The sequence below is a fragment of the Lissotriton helveticus genome, chromosome 1_1 (assembly GCF_964261635.1).
Source record: "Lissotriton helveticus chromosome 1_1, aLisHel1.1, whole genome shotgun sequence".
Classification (NCBI taxonomy): domain Eukaryota; kingdom Metazoa; phylum Chordata; class Amphibia; order Caudata; family Salamandridae; genus Lissotriton; species Lissotriton helveticus.
The window spans coordinates 1,137,873,772-1,137,891,726 of record NC_136057.1 but is presented as its reverse complement, the minus strand read 5'-3'; the positions used below and the strand labels follow the sequence as shown (position 1 = coordinate 1,137,891,726).

The following is a 17,955-nucleotide window of genomic DNA, read 5'->3' as shown; positions in this document are numbered from 1 at the left end:
ATCTGGGTTTAATCCATCACCATTCTTTAGCCCACTCAACCACACCAGTTCAGACATGGCTATATGCAAATCAGTCTGACCCTGTGCCTCATGGGAACAGTCCAGCCCGAACTGCCAAGCCATGTCTTCCCTGGACCGGAAACAAGCATCCTGGGACCGGTTTCGGATTCATAATCCTCATCAGCCAGGCTATCTTGACTCCAGTGGCCAAGTGAGCAAGGGACTCACGTCTGAGCATACCCTGCCACACTTAGGGCGAACAAAGCGAAACAAAAGGGGATGATGGACAGAGCGTTTGAGCAAATCAAACACTCACCCCCATTCAACTGATCTGGGTTTACTCCATCACCATTCTATAGCCCACTCAGCCACCCCAGTTCAGACATGGCTATATGCAAATCAGTCTGACCCTGTGCCTCATGGGAACAGTCCAGCCCGAACTGCCAAGCCATGTCTTCCCTGGACCGGAAACAAGCATCCTGGGACCGGTTTCGGATTCATAATCCTCATCAGCCAGGCTATCTTGAATCCAGTGGCCAAGTGAGCAAGGGACTCACGTCTGAGCATACCATGCCACACTTAGGGCGAACAAAGCGATACAAAAGGGGATGATGGACAGAGCGTTTGAGCAAATCAAACACTCACCCCCATTCAACTGATCTGGGTTTAATCCATCACCATTCTATAGCCCACTCAGCCACCCCAGTTCAGACATGGCTATATGCAAATCAGTCTGACCCTGTGCCTCATGGGAACAGTCCAGCCCGAACTGCCAAGCCATGTCTTCCCTGGACCGGAAACAAACATCCTGGGACCAGTTTCGGATTCATAATCCTCATCAGCCAGGCTATCTTGAATCCAGTGGCCGAGTGAGCAAGGGACTCACGTCTGAGCATATCCTGCCACTCTTAGGGCGAACAAAGCTATACAAAAGGGGATGATGGACGGAGCGTTTGAGCAAATCAAACACTCACCCCCAGTCAACTGATCTGGGTTTAATCCATCACTATTCTTTAGCCCACTCAGCCACCCCAGTTCAGACATGGCTATATGCAAATCAGTCTGACCCTGTGCCTCATGGGAACAGTCCAGCCCGAACTGCCAAGCCATGTCTTCCCTGGACCGGAAACATGCATCCTGGGACCGGTTTCGGATTCATAATCCTCATCAGCCAGGCTATCTTGAATCCAGTGGCCAAGTGAGCAAGGGACTCACGTCTGAGCATACCCTGCCACACTTACGGCGAACAAAGCGATACAAAAGGGGATGATGGACGGAGCGTTTGAGTAAATCAAACACTCACCCCCAGTTAACTGATCTGGGTTTAATCCATCACCATTCTTTAGCCCACTCAGCCACCCCAGTTCAGACATGGCTATATGCAAATCAGTCTGACCCTGTGCCTCATGGGAATAGTCCAGCCCGAACTGCCAAGCCATGTCTTCCCTGGACCGGAAACAAGCATCCTGGGACCAGTTTCGGATTCATAATCCTCATCAGCCAGGCTATCTTGAATCCAGTGGCCAAGTGAGCAAGGGACTCACGTCTGAGCATACCCTGCCACACTTAGGGCGAACAAAGCGATACAAAAGGGGATGATGGACGGAGCGTTTGAGCAAATCAAACCCTCACCCCCAGTCAACTGATCTGGGTTTAATCCATCACCATTCTTTAGCCCACTCAGCCACCCCAGTTCAGACATGGCTATATGCAAATCAGTCTGACCCTGTGCCTCATGGGAACAGTCCAGCCCGAACTGCCAAGCCATGTCCTTCCCTGGACCGGAAACAAGCATCCTGGGACCGGTTTCGGATTCATAATCCTCATCAGTCAGGCTATCTTGAATCCAGTGGCCAAGTGAGCAAGGGACTCACGTCTGAGCATACCCTGCCACACTTAGGGCGAACAAAGCGATACAAAAGGGGATGATGGACGGAGCGTTTGAGCAAATCAAACACTCACCCCCAGTCAACTGATCTGGGTTTAATCCATCACCATTCTTTAGCCCACTCAGCCACCCCAGTTCAGACATGGCTATATGCAAATCAGTCTGACCCTGTGCCTCATGGGAACAGTCCAGACCGAACTGCCAAGTCATGTCTTCCCTGGACCGGAAACAAGCATCCTGGGACCAGTTTCGGATTCATAATCCTCATCAGCCAGGCTATCTTGAATCCAGTGGCCAAGTGAGCAAGGGACTCACGTCTGAGCATACCCTGCCACACTTAGGGCGAACAAAGCGATACAAAAGGGGATGATGGATGGAGCGTTTGAGCAAATCAAACACTCACCCCCAGTCAACTGATCTGGGTTTAATCCATCACCATTCTTTAGCCCACTCAGCCACCCCAGTTCAGACATGGCTATATGCAAATCAGTCTGACCCTGTGCCTCATGGGAACAGTCCAGCCCGAACTGCCAAGCCATGTCTTCCCTGGACCGGAAACAAGCATCCTGGGACCGGTTTCGGATTCATAACCCTCATCAGCCAGGCTATCTTGAATCCAGTGGCCAAGTGAGCAAGGGACTCACGTCTGAGCATACCCTGCCACACTTAGGGCCAACAAAGCGATACAAAAGGGGATGATGGATGGAGCGTTTGAGCAAATCAAACACTCACCCCCAGTCAACTGATCTGGGTTTAATCCATCACCATTCTTTAGCCCACTCATCCACCCCAGTTCAGACATGGCTATATGCAAATCAGTCTGACCCTGTGCCTCATGGGAACAGTCCAGCCCGAACTGCCAAGCCATGTCTTCCCGGGACCGGAAACAAGCATCCTGGGACCGGTTTCGGATTCATAACCCTCATCAGCCAGGCTATCTTGAATCCAGTGGCCAAGTGAGCAAGGGACTCTTGTCTGAGCATACCCTGCCACACTTAGGGCCAACAAAGCGATACAAAAGGGGATGATGGACGGAGCGTTTGAGCAAATCAAACACTCACCCCCAGTCAACTGATCTGGGTTTAATCCATCACCATTCTTTAGCCCACTCAGCCACCCCAGTTCAGACATGGCTATATGCAAATCAGTCTGACCCTGTGCCTCATGGGAACAGTCCAGCCCGAACTGCCAAGCCATGTCTTCCCTGGACCGGAAACAAGCATCCTGGGACCGGTTTCGGATTCATAATCCTCATCAGTCAGGCTATCTTGAATCCAGTGGCCAAGTGAGCAAGGGACTCACGTCTGAGCATACCCTGCCACACTTAGGGCGAACAAAGCGATACAAAAGGGGATGATGGACGGAGCGTTTGAGCAAATTAAACACTCACCCCCAGTCAACTGATCTGGGTTTAATCCATCACCATTCTTTAGCCCACTCAGCCACCCCAGTTCAGACATGGCTATATGCAAATCAGTCTGACCCTGTGCCTCATGGGAACAGTCCAGCCCGAACTGCCAAGCCATGTCTTCCCTGGACCGGAAACAAGCATCCTGGGACCGGTTTCGGATTCATAACCCTCATCAGCCAGGCTATCTTGAATCCAGTGGCCAAGTGAGCAAGGGACTCACGTCTGAGCATACCCTGCCACACTTAGGGCGAACAAAGCGATACAAAAGGGGATGATGGACGGAGCGTTTGAGCAAATCAAACACTCACCCCCAGTCAACTGATCTGGGTTTAATCCATCACCATTCTTTAGCCCACTCAGCCACCCCAGTTCAGACATGGCTATATGCAAATCAGTCTGACCCTGTGCCTCATGGGAACAGTCCAGCCCGAACTGCCAAGTCATGTCTTCCCTGGACCGGAAACAAGCATCCTGGGACCAGTTTCGGATTCATAATCCTCATCAGCCAGGCTATCTTGAATCCAGTGGCCAAGTGAGCAAGGGACTCACGTCTGAGCATACCCTGCCACACTTAGGGCCAACAAAGCGATACAAAAGGGGATGATGGACGGAGCGTTTGAGCAAATCAAACACTCACCCCCAGTCAACTGATCTGGGTTTAATCCATCACCATTCTTTAGCCCACTCAGCCACCCCAGTTCAGACATGGCTATATGCAAATCAGTCTGACCCTGTGCCTCATGGGAACAGTCCAGCCCGAACTGCCAAGCCATGTCTTCCCTGGACCGGAAACAAGCATCCTGGGACCGGTTTCGGATTCATAACCCTCATCAGCCAGGCTATCTTGAATCCAGTGGCCAAGTGAGCAAGGGACTCTTGTCTGAGCATACCCTGCCACACTTAGGGCCAACAAAGCGATACAAAAGGGGATGATGGACGGAGCGTTTGAGCAAATCAAACACTCACCCCCAGTCAACTGATCTGGGCTTAATCCATCACCATTCTTTAGCCCACTCAGCCACCCCAGTTCAGACATGGCTATATGCAAATCAGTCTGACCCTGTGCCTCATGGGAACAGTCCAGCCCGAACTGCCAAGCCATGTCTTCCCTGGACCGGAAACAAGCATCCTGGGACCGGTTTCGGATTCATAATCCTCATCAGCCAGGCTATCTTGAATCCAGTGGCCAAGTGAGCAAGGGACTCACGTCTGAGCATACCCTGCCACACTTAGGGCGAACAAAGCGATACAAAAGGGGATGATGGACGGAGCGTTTGAGCAAATTAAACACTCACCCCCAGTCAACTGATCTGGGTTTAATCCATCACCATTCTTTAGCCCACTCAGCCACCCCAGTTCAGACATGGCTATATGCAAATCAGTCTGACCCTGTGCCTCATGGGAACAGTCCAGCCCGAACTGCCAAGCCATGTCTTCCCTGGACCGGAAACAAGCATCCTGGGACCGGTTTCGGATTCATAATCCTCATCAGCCAGGCTATCTTGAATCCAGTGGCCGAGTGAGCAAGGGACTCACGTCTGAGCATATCCTGCCACTCTTAGGGCGAACAAAGCTATACAAAAGGGGATGATGGACGGAGCGTTTGAGCAAATCAAACACTCACCCCCAGTCAACTGATCTGGGTTTAATCCATCACTATTCTTTAGCCCACTCAGCCACCCCAGTTCAGACATGGCTATATGCAAATCAGTCTGACCCTGTGCCTCATGGGAACAGTCCAGCCCGAACTGCCAAGCCATGTCTTCCCTGGACCGGAAACATGCATCCTGGGACCGGTTTCGGATTCATAATCCTCATCAGCCAGGCTATCTTGAATCCAGTGGCCAAGTGAGCAAGGGACTCACGTCTGAGCATACCCTGCCACACTTACGGCGAACAAAGCGATACAAAAGGGGATGATGGACGGAGCGTTTGAGTAAATCAAACACTCACCCCCAGTTAACTGATCTGGGTTTAATCCATCACCATTCTTTAGCCCACTCAGCCACCCCAGTTCAGACATGGCTATATGCAAATCAGTCTGACCCTGTGCCTCATGGGAATAGTCCAGCCCGAACTGCCAAGCCATGTCTTCCCTGGACCGGAAACAAGCATCCTGGGACCAGTTTCGGATTCATAATCCTCATCAGCCAGGCTATCTTGAATCCAGTGGCCAAGTGAGCAAGGGACTCACGTCTGAGCATACCCTGCCACACTTAGGGCGAACAAAGCGATACAAAAGGGGATGATGGACGGAGCGTTTGAGCAAATCAAACCCTCACCCCCAGTCAACTGATCTGGGTTTAATCCATCACCATTCTTTAGCCCACTCAGCCACCCCAGTTCAGACATGGCTATATGCAAATCAGTCTGACCCTGTGCCTCATGGGAACAGTCCAGCCCGAACTGCCAAGCCATGTCTTCCCTGGACCGGAAACAAGCATCCTGGGACCGGTTTCGGATTCATAATCCTCATCAGTCAGGCTATCTTGAATCCAGTGGCCAAGTGAGCAAGGGACTCACGTCTGAGCATACCCTGCCACACTTAGGGCGAACAAAGCGATACAAAAGGGGATGATGGACGGAGCGTTTGAGCAAATCAAACACTCACCCCCAGTCAACTGATCTGGGTTTAATCCATCACCATTCTTTAGCCCACTCAGCCACCCCAGTTCAGACATGGCTATATGCAAATCAGTCTGACCCTGTGCCTCATGGGAACAGTCCAGACCGAACTGCCAAGTCATGTCTTCCCTGGACCGGAAACAAGCATCCTGGGACCAGTTTCGGATTCATAATCCTCATCAGCCAGGCTATCTTGAATCCAGTGGCCAAGTGAGCAAGGGACTCACGTCTGAGCATACCCTGCCACACTTAGGGCGAACAAAGCGATACAAAAGGGGATGATGGATGGAGCGTTTGAGCAAATCAAACACTCACCCCCAGTCAACTGATCTGGGTTTAATCCATCACCATTCTTTAGCCCACTCAGCCACCCCAGTTCAGACATGGCTATATGCAAATCAGTCTGACCCTGTGCCTCATGGGAACAGTCCAGCCCGAACTGCCAAGCCATGTCTTCCCTGGACCGGAAACAAGCATCCTGGGACCGGTTTCGGATTCATAACCCTCATCAGCCAGGCTATCTTGAATCCAGTGGCCAAGTGAGCAAGGGACTCACGTCTGAGCATACCCTGCCACACTTAGGGCCAACAAAGCGATACAAAAGGGGATGATGGACGGAGCGTTTGAGCAAATCAAACACTCACCCCCAGTCAACTGATCTGGGTTTAATCCATCACCATTCTTTAGCCCACTCATCCACCCCAGTTCAGACATGGCTATATGCAAATCAGTCTGACCCTGTGCCTCATGGGAACAGTCCAGCCCGAACTGCCAAGCCATGTCTTCCCTGGACCGGAAACAAGCATCCTGGGACCGGTTTCGGATTCATAACCCTCATCAGCCAGGCTATCTTGAATCCAGTGGCCAAGTGAGCAAGGGACTCTTGTCTGAGCATACCCTGCCACACTTAGGGCCAACAAAGCGATACAAAAGGGGATGATGGACGGAGCGTTTGAGCAAATCAAACACTCACCCCCAGTCAACTGATCTGGGTTTAATCCATCACCATTCTTTAGCCCACTCAGCCACCCCAGTTCAGACATGGCTATATGCAAATCAGTCTGACCCTGTGCCTCATGGGAACAGTCCAGCCCGAACTGCCAAGCCATGTCTTCCCTGGACCGGAAACAAGCATCCTGGGACCGGTTTCGGATTCATAATCCTCATCAGTCAGGCTATCTTGAATCCAGTGGCCAAGTGAGCAAGGGACTCACGTCTGAGCATACCCTGCCACACTTAGGGCGAACAAAGCGATACAAAAGGGGATGATGGACGGAGCGTTTGAGCAAATTAAACACTCACCCCCAGTCAACTGATCTGGGTTTAATCCATCACCATTCTTTAGCCCACTCAGCCACCCCAGTTCAGACATGGCTATATGCAAATCAGTCTGACCCTGTGCCTCATGGGAACAGTCCAGCCCGAACTGCCAAGCCATGTCTTCCCTGGACCGGAAACAAGCATCCTGGGACCGGTTTCGGATTCATAACCCTCATCAGCCAGGCTATCTTGAATCCAGTGGCCAAGTGAGCAAGGGACTCACGTCTGAGCATACCCTGCCACACTTAGGGCGAACAAAGCGATACAAAAGGGGATGATGGACGGAGCGTTTGAGCAAATCAAACACTCACCCCCAGTCAACTGATCTGGGTTTAATCCATCACCATTCTTTAGCCCACTCAGCCACCCCAGTTCAGACATGGCTATATGCAAATCAGTCTGACCCTGTGCCTCATGGGAACAGTCCAGCCCGAACTGCCAAGTCATGTCTTCCCTGGACCGGAAACAAGCATCCTGGGACCAGTTTCGGATTCATAATCCTCATCAGCCAGGCTATCTTGAATCCAGTGGCCAAGTGAGCAAGGGACTCACGTCTGAGCATACCCTGCCACACTTAGGGCCAACAAAGCGATACAAAAGGGGATGATGGACGGAGCGTTTGAGCAAATCAAACACTCACCCCCAGTCAACTGATCTGGGTTTAATCCATCACCATTCTTTAGCCCACTCAGCCACCCCAGTTCAGACATGGCTATATGCAAATCAGTCTGACCCCGTGCCTCATGGGAACAGTCCAGCCCGAACTGCCAAGCCATGTCTTCCCTGGACCGGAAACAAGCATCCTGGGACCGGTTTCGGATTCATAACCCTCATCAGCCAGGCTATCTTGAATCCAGTGGCCAAGTGAGCAAGGGACTCTTGTCTGAGCATACCCTGCCACACTTAGGGCCAACAAAGCGATACAAAAGGGGATGATGGACGGAGCGTTTGAGCAAATCAAACACTCACCCCCAGTCAACTGATCTGGGCTTAATCCATCACCATTCTTTAGCCCACTCAGCCACCCCAGTTCAGACATGGCTATATGCAAATCAGTCTGACCCTGTGCCTCATGGGAACAGTCCAGCCCGAACTGCCAAGCCATGTCTTCCCTGGACCGGAAACAAGCATCCTGGGACCGGTTTCGGATTCATAATCCTCATCAGCCAGGCTATCTTGAATCCAGTGGCCAAGTGAGCAAGGGACTCACGTCTGAGCATACCCTGCAAAACTTAGGGCAAACAAAGCGATACAAAAGGGGATGATGGACGGAGCGTTTGAGCAAATCAAACACTCTCCCCCAGTCAACTGATCTGAGTTTAATCCATCACCATTCTTTAGCCCACTCAGCCACCCCAGTTCAGAAATGGCTATATGCAAATCAGTCTGACCCTGTGCCTCGTGGGAACAGTCCAGCCCGAACTGCCAAGCTATGTCTTCCCTGGACCGGAAACAAGCATCCTGGGACCGGTTTCGGATTCATAATCCTCATCAGCCAGGCTATCTTGAATCCAGTGGCCAAGTGAGCAAGGGACTCACGTCTGAGCATACCCTGCCACACTTAGGGCGAACAAAGCTATACAAAAGGGGATGATGGACGGAGCGTTTGAGCAAATCAAACACTCACCCCCAGTCACATGATCTGGGTTTAATCCATCACCATTCTTTAGCCCACTCATCCACCCCAGTTCAGACATGGCTATATGCAAATCAGTCTGACCCTGTGCCTCATGGGAACAGTCCAGCCCGAACTGCCAAGCCATGTCTTCCCTGGACCGGAAACAAGCATCCTGGGACCGGTTTCGGATTCATAACCCTCATTAGCCAGGCTATCTTGAATCCAGTGGCCAAGTGAGCAAGGGACTCTTGTCTGAGCATACCCTGCCACACTTAGGGCCAACAAAGCGATACAAAAGGGGATGATGGACGGAGCGTTTGAGCAAATCAAACACTCACCCCCAGTCAACTGATCTGGGTTTAATCCATCACCATTCTTTAGCCCACTCAGCCACCCCAGTTCAGACATGGCTATATGCAAATCAGTCTGACCCTGTGCCTCATGGGAACAGTCCAGCCCGAACTGCCAAGCCATGTCTTCCCTGGACCGGAAACAAGCATCCTGGGACCGGTTTCGGAGTCATAATCCTCATCAGTCAGGCTATCTTGAATCCAGTGGCCAAGTGAGCAAGGGACTCACGTCTGAGCATACCCTGCCACACTTAGGGCGAACAAAGCGATACAAAAGGGGATGATGGACGGAGCGTTTGAGCAAATCAAACACTCACCCCCAGTCAACTGATCTGGGTTTAATCCATCACCATTCTTTAGCCCACTCAGCCACCCCAGTTCAGACATGGCTATATGCAAATCAGTCTGACCCTGTGCCTCATGGGAACAGTCCAGCCCGAACTGCCAAGCCATGTCTTCCCTGGACCGGAAACAAGCATCCTGGGACCGGTTTCGGATTCATAACCCTCATCAGCCAGGCTATCTTGAATCCAGTGGCCAAGTGAGCAAGGGACTCACGTCTGAGCATACCCTGCCACACTTAGGGCCAACAAAGCGATACAAAAGGGGATGATGGACGGAGCGTTTGAGCAAATCAAACACTCACCCCCAGTCAACTGATCTGGGTTTAATCCATCACCATTCTTTAGCCCACTCAGCCACCCCAGTTCAGACATGGCTATATGCAAATCAGTCTGACCCTGTGCCTCATGGGAACAGTCCAGCCCGAACTGCCAAGCCATGTCTTCCCTGGACCGGAAACAAGCATCCTGGGACCGGTTTCGGATTCATAACCCTCATCAGCCAGGCTATCTTGAATCCAGTGGCCAAGTGAGCAAGGGACTCTTGTCTGAGCATACCCTGCCACACTTAGGGCCAACAAAGCGATACAAAAGGGGATGATGGACGGAGCGTTTGAGCAAATCAAACACTCACCCCCAGTCAACTGATCTGGGCTTAATCCATCACCATTCTTTAGCCCACTCAGCCACCCCAGTTCAGACATGGCTATATGCAAATCAGTCTGACCCTGTGCCTCATGGGAACAGTCCAGCCCGAACTGCCAAGCCATGTCTTCCCTGGACCGGAAACAAGCATCCTGGGACCGGTTTCGGATTCATAATCCTCATCAGCCAGGCTATCTTGAATCCAGTGGCCAAGTGAGCAAGGGACTCACGTCTGAGCATACCCTGCAAAACTTAGGGCGAACAAAGCGATACAAAAGGGGATGATGGACGGAGCGTTTGAGCAAATCAAACACTCTCCCCCAGTCAACTGATCTGAGTTTAATCCATCACCATTCTTTAGCCCACTCAGCCACCCCAGTTCAGAAATGGCTATATGCAAATCAGTCTGACCCTGTGCCTCGTGGGAACAGTCCAGCCCGAACTGCCAAGCTATGTCTTCCCTGGACCGGAAACAAGCATCCTGGGACCGGTTTCGGATTCATAATCCTCATCAGCCAGGCTATCTTGAATCCAGTGGCCAAGTGAGCAAGGGACTCACGTCTGAGCATACCCTGCCACACTTAGGGCGAACAAAGCTATACAAAAGGGGATGATGGACGGAGCGTTTGAGCAAATCAAACACTCACCCCCAGTCACATGATCTGGGTTTAATCCATCACTATTCTTTAGCCCACTCAGCCACCCCAGTTCAGACATGGCTATATGCAAATCAGTCTGACCCTGTGCCTCATGGGAACAGTCCGGCCCGAACTGCAAAGCCATATCTTCCCTGGACCAGAAACAAGCATCCTGGGACCGGTTTCGGATCCATAATCCTCATCAGCCAGGCTATCTTGAATCCAGTGGCCAAGTGAGCAAGGGACTCACGTCTGAGCATACCCTGCCACATTTACGGCGAACAAAGCGATACAAAAGGGGATGATGGACGTAGCGTTTGAGCAAATCAAACACTCACCCCCAGTCAACTGATCTGGGTTTAATCCATCACCATTCTTTAGCCCACTCAGCCACCCCAGTTCAGACATGGCTATATGCAAATCAGTCTGACCCTGTGCCTCATGGGAACAGTCCAGCCCGAACTGCCAAGCCATGTCTTCCCTGGACCGGAAACAAGCATCCTGGGACCGGTTTCGGATTCATAATCCTCATCAGCCAGGCTATTTTGAATCCAGTGGCCTAGTGAGCAAGGGACTCACGTCTGAGCATACCCTGCCACACTTAGGGCGAACAAAGCGATACAAAAGGGGATGATGGACAGAGCGTTTGAGCAAATCAAACACTCACCCCCATTCAACTGATCTGGGTTTAATCCATCACCATTCTATAGCCCACTCAGCCACCCCAGTTCAGACATGGCTATATGCAAATCAGTCTGACCCTGTGCCTCATGGGAACAGTCCTGCCCGAACTGCCAAGCCATGTCTTCCCTGGACCGGAAACAAACATCCTGGGACCGGTTTCGGATTTCATAATCCTCATCAGCCAGGCTATCTTGAATCCAGTGGCCAAGTGAGCAAGGGACTCACGTCTGAGCATACCCTGCCACACTTAGGGCGAACAAAGCAATACAAAAGGGGATGATGGACGGAGCGTTCGAGCAAATCAAACACTCACCCCCAGTCAACTGATCTGGGTTTAATCCATCACCATTCTTTAGCCCACTCAGCCACCCCAGTTCAGACATGGCTATATGCAAATCAGTCTGACCCTGTGCCTCATGGGAACAGTCCAGCCCGAACTGCCAAGCCATGTCTTCCCTGGACCGGAAACAAGCATCCTGGGACCGGTTTCGGATTCATAATCCTCATCAGCCAGGCTATCTTGAATCCAGTGGCCAAGTGAGCAAGGGACTCACGTCTGAGCATACCCTGCCACACTTAGGGCGAACAAAGCTATACAAAAGGGGATGATGGACAGAGCGTTTGAGCAAATCAAACACTCACCCCCAGTCAACTGATCTGGGTTTAATCCATCACTATTCTTTAGCCCACTCAGCCACCCCAGTTCAGACATGGCTATATGCAAATCAGTCTGACTCTGTGCCTCATGGGAACAGTCAAGCCCGAACTGCCAAGCCATGTCTTCCCTGGACCGGAAACAAGCATCCTGGGACCGGTTTCGGATTCATAATCCTCATCAGCCAGGCTATCTTGAATCCAGTGGCCAAGTGAGCAAGGGACTCACGTCGGAGCATACCCTGCCACACTTACGGCGAACAAAGCGATACAAAATGGGATTATGGACGGAGCGTTTGAGCAAATCAAACACACACCCCCAGTCAACTGATCTGGGTTTAATCCATCACCATTCTTTAGCCCACTCAGCTACCCCAGTTCAGACATGGCTATATGCAAATCAGTCTGGCCCTGTGCCTCATGGGATTGTCCAGCCCGAACTGCCAAGCCATGTCTTCCCTGGACCGGAAACAAGCATCCTGGGACCGGTTTCGGATTCATAATCCTCATCAGCCAGGCTATTTTGAATCCAGTGGCCTAGTGAGCAAGGGACTCACGTCTGAGCATACCCTGCCACACTTAGGGCGAACAAAGCGATACAAAAGGGGATGATGGACAGAGCGTTTGAGCAAATCAAACACTCACCCCCAGTCAACTGATCTGGGTTTAATCCATCACCATTCTTTAGCCCACTCAGCCACCCCAGTTCAGACATGGCTATATGCAAATCAGTCTGACCCTGTGCCTCATGGGAACAGTCCAGCCCTAACTGCCAAGCCATGTCTTCCCTGGACCGGAAACAAGCATCCTGGGACCGGTTTCGGATTCATAATCCTCATCAGCCAGGCTATCTTGAATCCAGTGGCCAAGTGAGCAAGGGACTCACGTCTGAGCATACCCTGCCACACTTACGGCGAACAAAGCGATACAAAAGGGGATGATGGACGGAGCGTTTGAGCAAATCAAACACTCACCCCCAGTCAACTGATCTGGGTTTAATCCATCACCATTCTTTAGCCCACTCAGCCACCCCAGTTCGGACATGGCTATATGCAAATCAGTCTGACCCTGTGCCTCATGGGAACAGTCCAGCCCTGTGCCTCATGGGAACAGTCCAGCCCGAACTGCCAAGCCATGTCTTCCCTGGACCGGAAACAAGCATCCTGGGACCGGTTTCGGATTCATAATCCTCATCAGCCAGGCTATTTTGAATCCAGTGGCCTAGTGAGCAAGGGACTCACGTCTGAGCATACCCTGCCACACTTAGGGCGAACAAAGCGATACAAAAGGGGATGATGGACAGAGCGTTTGAGCAAATCAAACACTCACCCCAATTCAACTGATCTGGGTTTAATCCATCACCATTCTATAGCCCACTCAGCCACCCCAGTTCAGACATGGCTATATGCAAATCAGTCTGACCCTGTGCCTCATGGGAACAGTCCTGCCCGAACTGCCAAGCCATGTCTTCCCTGGACCGGAAACAAACATCCTGGGACCGGTTTCGGATTCATAATCCTCATCAGCCAGGCTATCTTGAATCCAGTGGCCAAGTGAGCAAGGGACTCACGTCTGAGCATACCCTGCCACACTTAGGGCGAACAAAGCAATACAAAAGGGGATGATGGACGGAGGGTTTGAGCAAATCAAACACTCACCCCCAGTCAACTGATCTGGGTTTAATCCATCACCATTCTTTAGCCCACTCAGCCACCCCAGTTCAGACATGGCTATATGCAAATCAGTCTGACCCTGTGCCTCATGGGAACAGTCCAGTCCAAACTGCCAAGCCATGTCTTCCCTGGACCGGAAACAAGCATCCTGGGACCGGTTTCGGATTCATAATCCTCATCAGCCAGGCTATCTTGAATCCAGTGGCCAAGTGAGCAAGGGACTCACGTCTGAGCATACCCTGCCACACTTAGGGCGAACAAAGCTATACAAAAGGGGATGATGGACAGAGCGTTTGAGCAAATCAAACACTCACCCCCAGTCAACTGATCTGGGTTTAATCCATCACTATTCTTTAGCCCACTCAGCCACCCCAGTTCAGACATGGCTATATGCAAATCAGTCTGACCCTGTGCCTCATGGGAACAGTCCAGCCCGAACTGCCAAGCCATGTCTTCCCTGGACCGGAAACAAGCATCCTGGGACCGGTTTCGGATTCATAATCCGCATCAGCCAGGCTATCTTGAATCCAGTGGCCAAGTGAGCAAGGGACTCACGTCGGAGCATACCCTGCCACACTTACGGCGAACGAAGCGATACAAAAGGGGATGATGGACGGAGCGTTTGAGCAAATCAAACACTCACCCCTAGTCAACTGATCTGTGTTTAATCCATCACCATTCTTTAGCCCACTCAACCACACCAGTTCAGACATGGCTATATGCAAATCAGTCTGACCCTGTGCCTCATGGGAACAGTCCAGCCCGAACTGCCAAGCCATGTCTTCCCTGGACCGGAAACAAGCATCCTGGGACCGGTTTCGGATTCATAATCCTCATCAGCCAGGCTATCTTGACTCCAGTGGCCAAGTGAGCAAGGGACTCACGTCTGAGCATACCCTGCCACACTTAGGGCGAACAAAGCGAAACAAAAGGGGATGATGGACAGAGCGTTTGAGCAAATCAAACACTCACCCCCATTCAACTGATCTGGGTTTACTCCATCACCATTCTATAGCCCACTCAGCCACCCCAGTTCAGACATGGCTATATGCAAATCAGTCTGACCCTGTGCCTCATGGGAACAGTCCAGCCCGAACTGCCAAGCCATGTCTTCCCTGGACCGGAAACAAGCATCCTGGGACCGGTTTCGGATTCATAATCCTCATCAGCCAGGCTATCTTGAATCCAGTGGCCAAGTGAGCAAGGGACTCACGTCTGAGCATACCCTGCCACACTTAGGGCGAACAAAGCGATACAAAAGGGGATGATGGACAGAGCGTTTGAGCAAATCAAACACTCACCCCCATTCAACTGATCTGGGTTTAATCCATCACCATTCTATAGCCCACTCAGCCACCCCAGTTCAGACACGGCTATATGCAAATCAGTCTGACCCTGTGCCTCATGGGAACAGTCCAGCCCGAACTGCCAAGCCATGTCTTCCCTGGACCGGAAACAAACATCCTGGGACCAGTTTCGGATTCATAATCCTCATCAGCCAGGCTATCTTGAATCCAGTGGCCAAGTGAGCAAGGGACTCACGTCTGAGCATACCCTGCCACACTTACGGCGAACAAAGCGATACAAAAGGGGATGATGGACGGAGCGTTTGAGTAAATCAAACACTCACCCCCAGTTAACTGATCTGGGTTTAATCCATCACCATTCTTTAGCCCACTCAGCCACCCCAGTTCAGACATGGCTATATGCAAATCAGTCTGACCCTGTGCCTCATGGGAATAGTCCAGCCCGAACTGCCAAGCCATGTCTTCCCTGGACCGGAAACAAGCATCCTGGGACCAGTTTCGGATTCATAATCCTCATCAGCCAGGCTATCTTGAATCCAGTGGCCAAGTGAGCAAGGGACTCACGTCTGAGCATACCCTGCCACACTTAGGGCGAACAAAGCGATACAAAAGGGGATGATGGATGGAGCGTTTGAGCAAATCAAACACTCACCCCCAGTCAACTGATCTGGGTTTAATCCATCACCATTATTTAGCCCACTCATCCACCCCAGTTCAGACATGGCTATATGCAAATCAGTCTGACCCTGTGCCTCATGGGAACAGTCCAGCCCGAACTGCCAAGCCATGTCTTCCCTGGACCGGAAACAAGCATCCTGGGACCGGTTTCGGATTCATAATCCTCATCAGTCAGGCTATCTTGAATCCAGTGGCCAAGTGAGCAAGGGACTCACGTCTGAGCATACCCTGCCACACTTAGGGCGAACAAAGCGATACAAAAGGGGATGATGGACGGAGCGTTTGAGCAAATTAAACACTCACCCCCAGTCAACTGATCTGGGTTTAATCCATCACCATTCTTTAGCCCACTCAGCCACCCCAGTTCAGACATGGCTATATGCAAATCAGTCTGACCCTGTGCCTCATGGGAACAGTCCAGCCCGAACTGCCAAGCCATGTCTTCCCTGGACCGGAAACAAGCATCCTGGGACCGGTTTCGGATTCATAACCCTCATCAGCCAGGCTATCTTGAATCCAGTGGCCAAGTGAGCAAGGGACTCACGTCTGAGCATACCCTGCCACACTTAGGGCGAACAAAGCGATACAAAAGGGGATGATGGACGGAGCGTTTGAGCAAATCAAACACTCACCCCCAGTCAACTGATCTGGGTTTAATCCATCACCATTCTTTAGCCCACTCAGCCACCCCAGTTCAGACATGGCTATATGCAAATCAGTCTGACCCTGTGCCTCATGGGAACAGTCCAGACCGAACTGCCAAGTCATGTCTTCCCTGGACCGGAAACAAGCATCCTGGGACCAGTTTCGGATTCATAATCCTCATCAGCCAGGCTATCTTGAATCCAGTGGCCAAGTGAGCAAGGGACTCACGTCTGAGCATACCCTGCCACACTTAGGGCGAACAAAGCGATACAAAAGGGGATGATGGATGGAGCGTTTGAGCAAATCAAACACTCACCCCCAGTCAACTGATCTGGGTTTAATCCATCACCATTCTTTAGCCCACTCAGCCACCCCAGTTCAGACATGGCTATATGCAAATCAGTCTGACCCTGTGCCTCATGGGAACAGTCCAGCCCGAACTGCCAAGCCATGTCTTCCCTGGACCGGAAACAAGCATCCTGGGACCGGTTTCGGATTCATAACCCTCATCAGCCAGGCTATCTTGAATCCAGTGGCCAAGTGAGCAAGGGACTCACGTCTGAGCATACCCTGCCACACTTAGGGCCAACAAAGCGATACAAAAGGGGATGATGGACGGAGCGTTTGAGCAAATCAAACACTCACCCCCAGTCAACTGATCTGGGTTTAATCCATCACCATTCTTTAGCCCACTCATCCACCCCAGTTCAGACATGGCTATATGCAAATCAGTCTGACCCTGTGCCTCATGGGAACAGTCCAGCCCGAACTGCCAAGCCATGTCTTCCCTGGACCGGAAACAAGCATCCTGGGACCGGTTTCGGATTCATAACCCTCATCAGCCAGGCTATCTTGAATCCAGTGGCCAAGTGAGCAAGGGACTCTTGTCTGAGCATACCCTGCCACACTTAGGGCCAACAAAGCGATACAAAAGGGGATGATGGACGGAGCGTTTGAGCAAATCAAACACTCACCCCCAGTCAACTGATCTGGGTTTAATCCATCACCATTCTTTAGCCCACTCAGCCACCCCAGTTCAGACATGGCTATATGCAAATCAGTCTGACCCTGTGCCTCATGGGAACAGTCCAGCCCGAACTGCCAAGCCATGTCTTCCCTGGACCGGAAACAAGCATCCTGGGACCGGTTTCGGATTCATAATCCTCATCAGTCAGGCTATCTTGAATCCAGTGGCCAAGTGAGCAAGGGACTCACGTCTGAGCATACCCTGCCACACTTAGGGCGAACAAAGCGATACAAAAGGGGATGATGGACGGAGCGTTTGAGCAAATCAAACACTCACCCCCAGTCAACTGATCTGGGTTTAATCCATCACCATTCTTTAGCCCACTCAGCCACCCCAGTTCAGACATGGCTATATGCAAATCAGTCTGACCCTGTGCCTCATGGGAACAGTCCAGCCCGAACTGCCAAGCCATGTCTTCCCTGGACCGGAAACAAGCATCCTGGGACCGGTT

The 17,955-nt window shown here is 51.5% G+C and overlaps 1 protein-coding gene across 1 annotated transcript in view; it reads right to left on the bottom strand.

The window, feature by feature from the left end:
* The window catches only part of LRRIQ1 (leucine rich repeats and IQ motif containing 1), a 1,358,071-nt gene that overhangs the window by 1,226,584 nt on the left and 113,532 nt on the right, over positions 1-17,955 (bottom strand). The window lies entirely within an intron of this gene.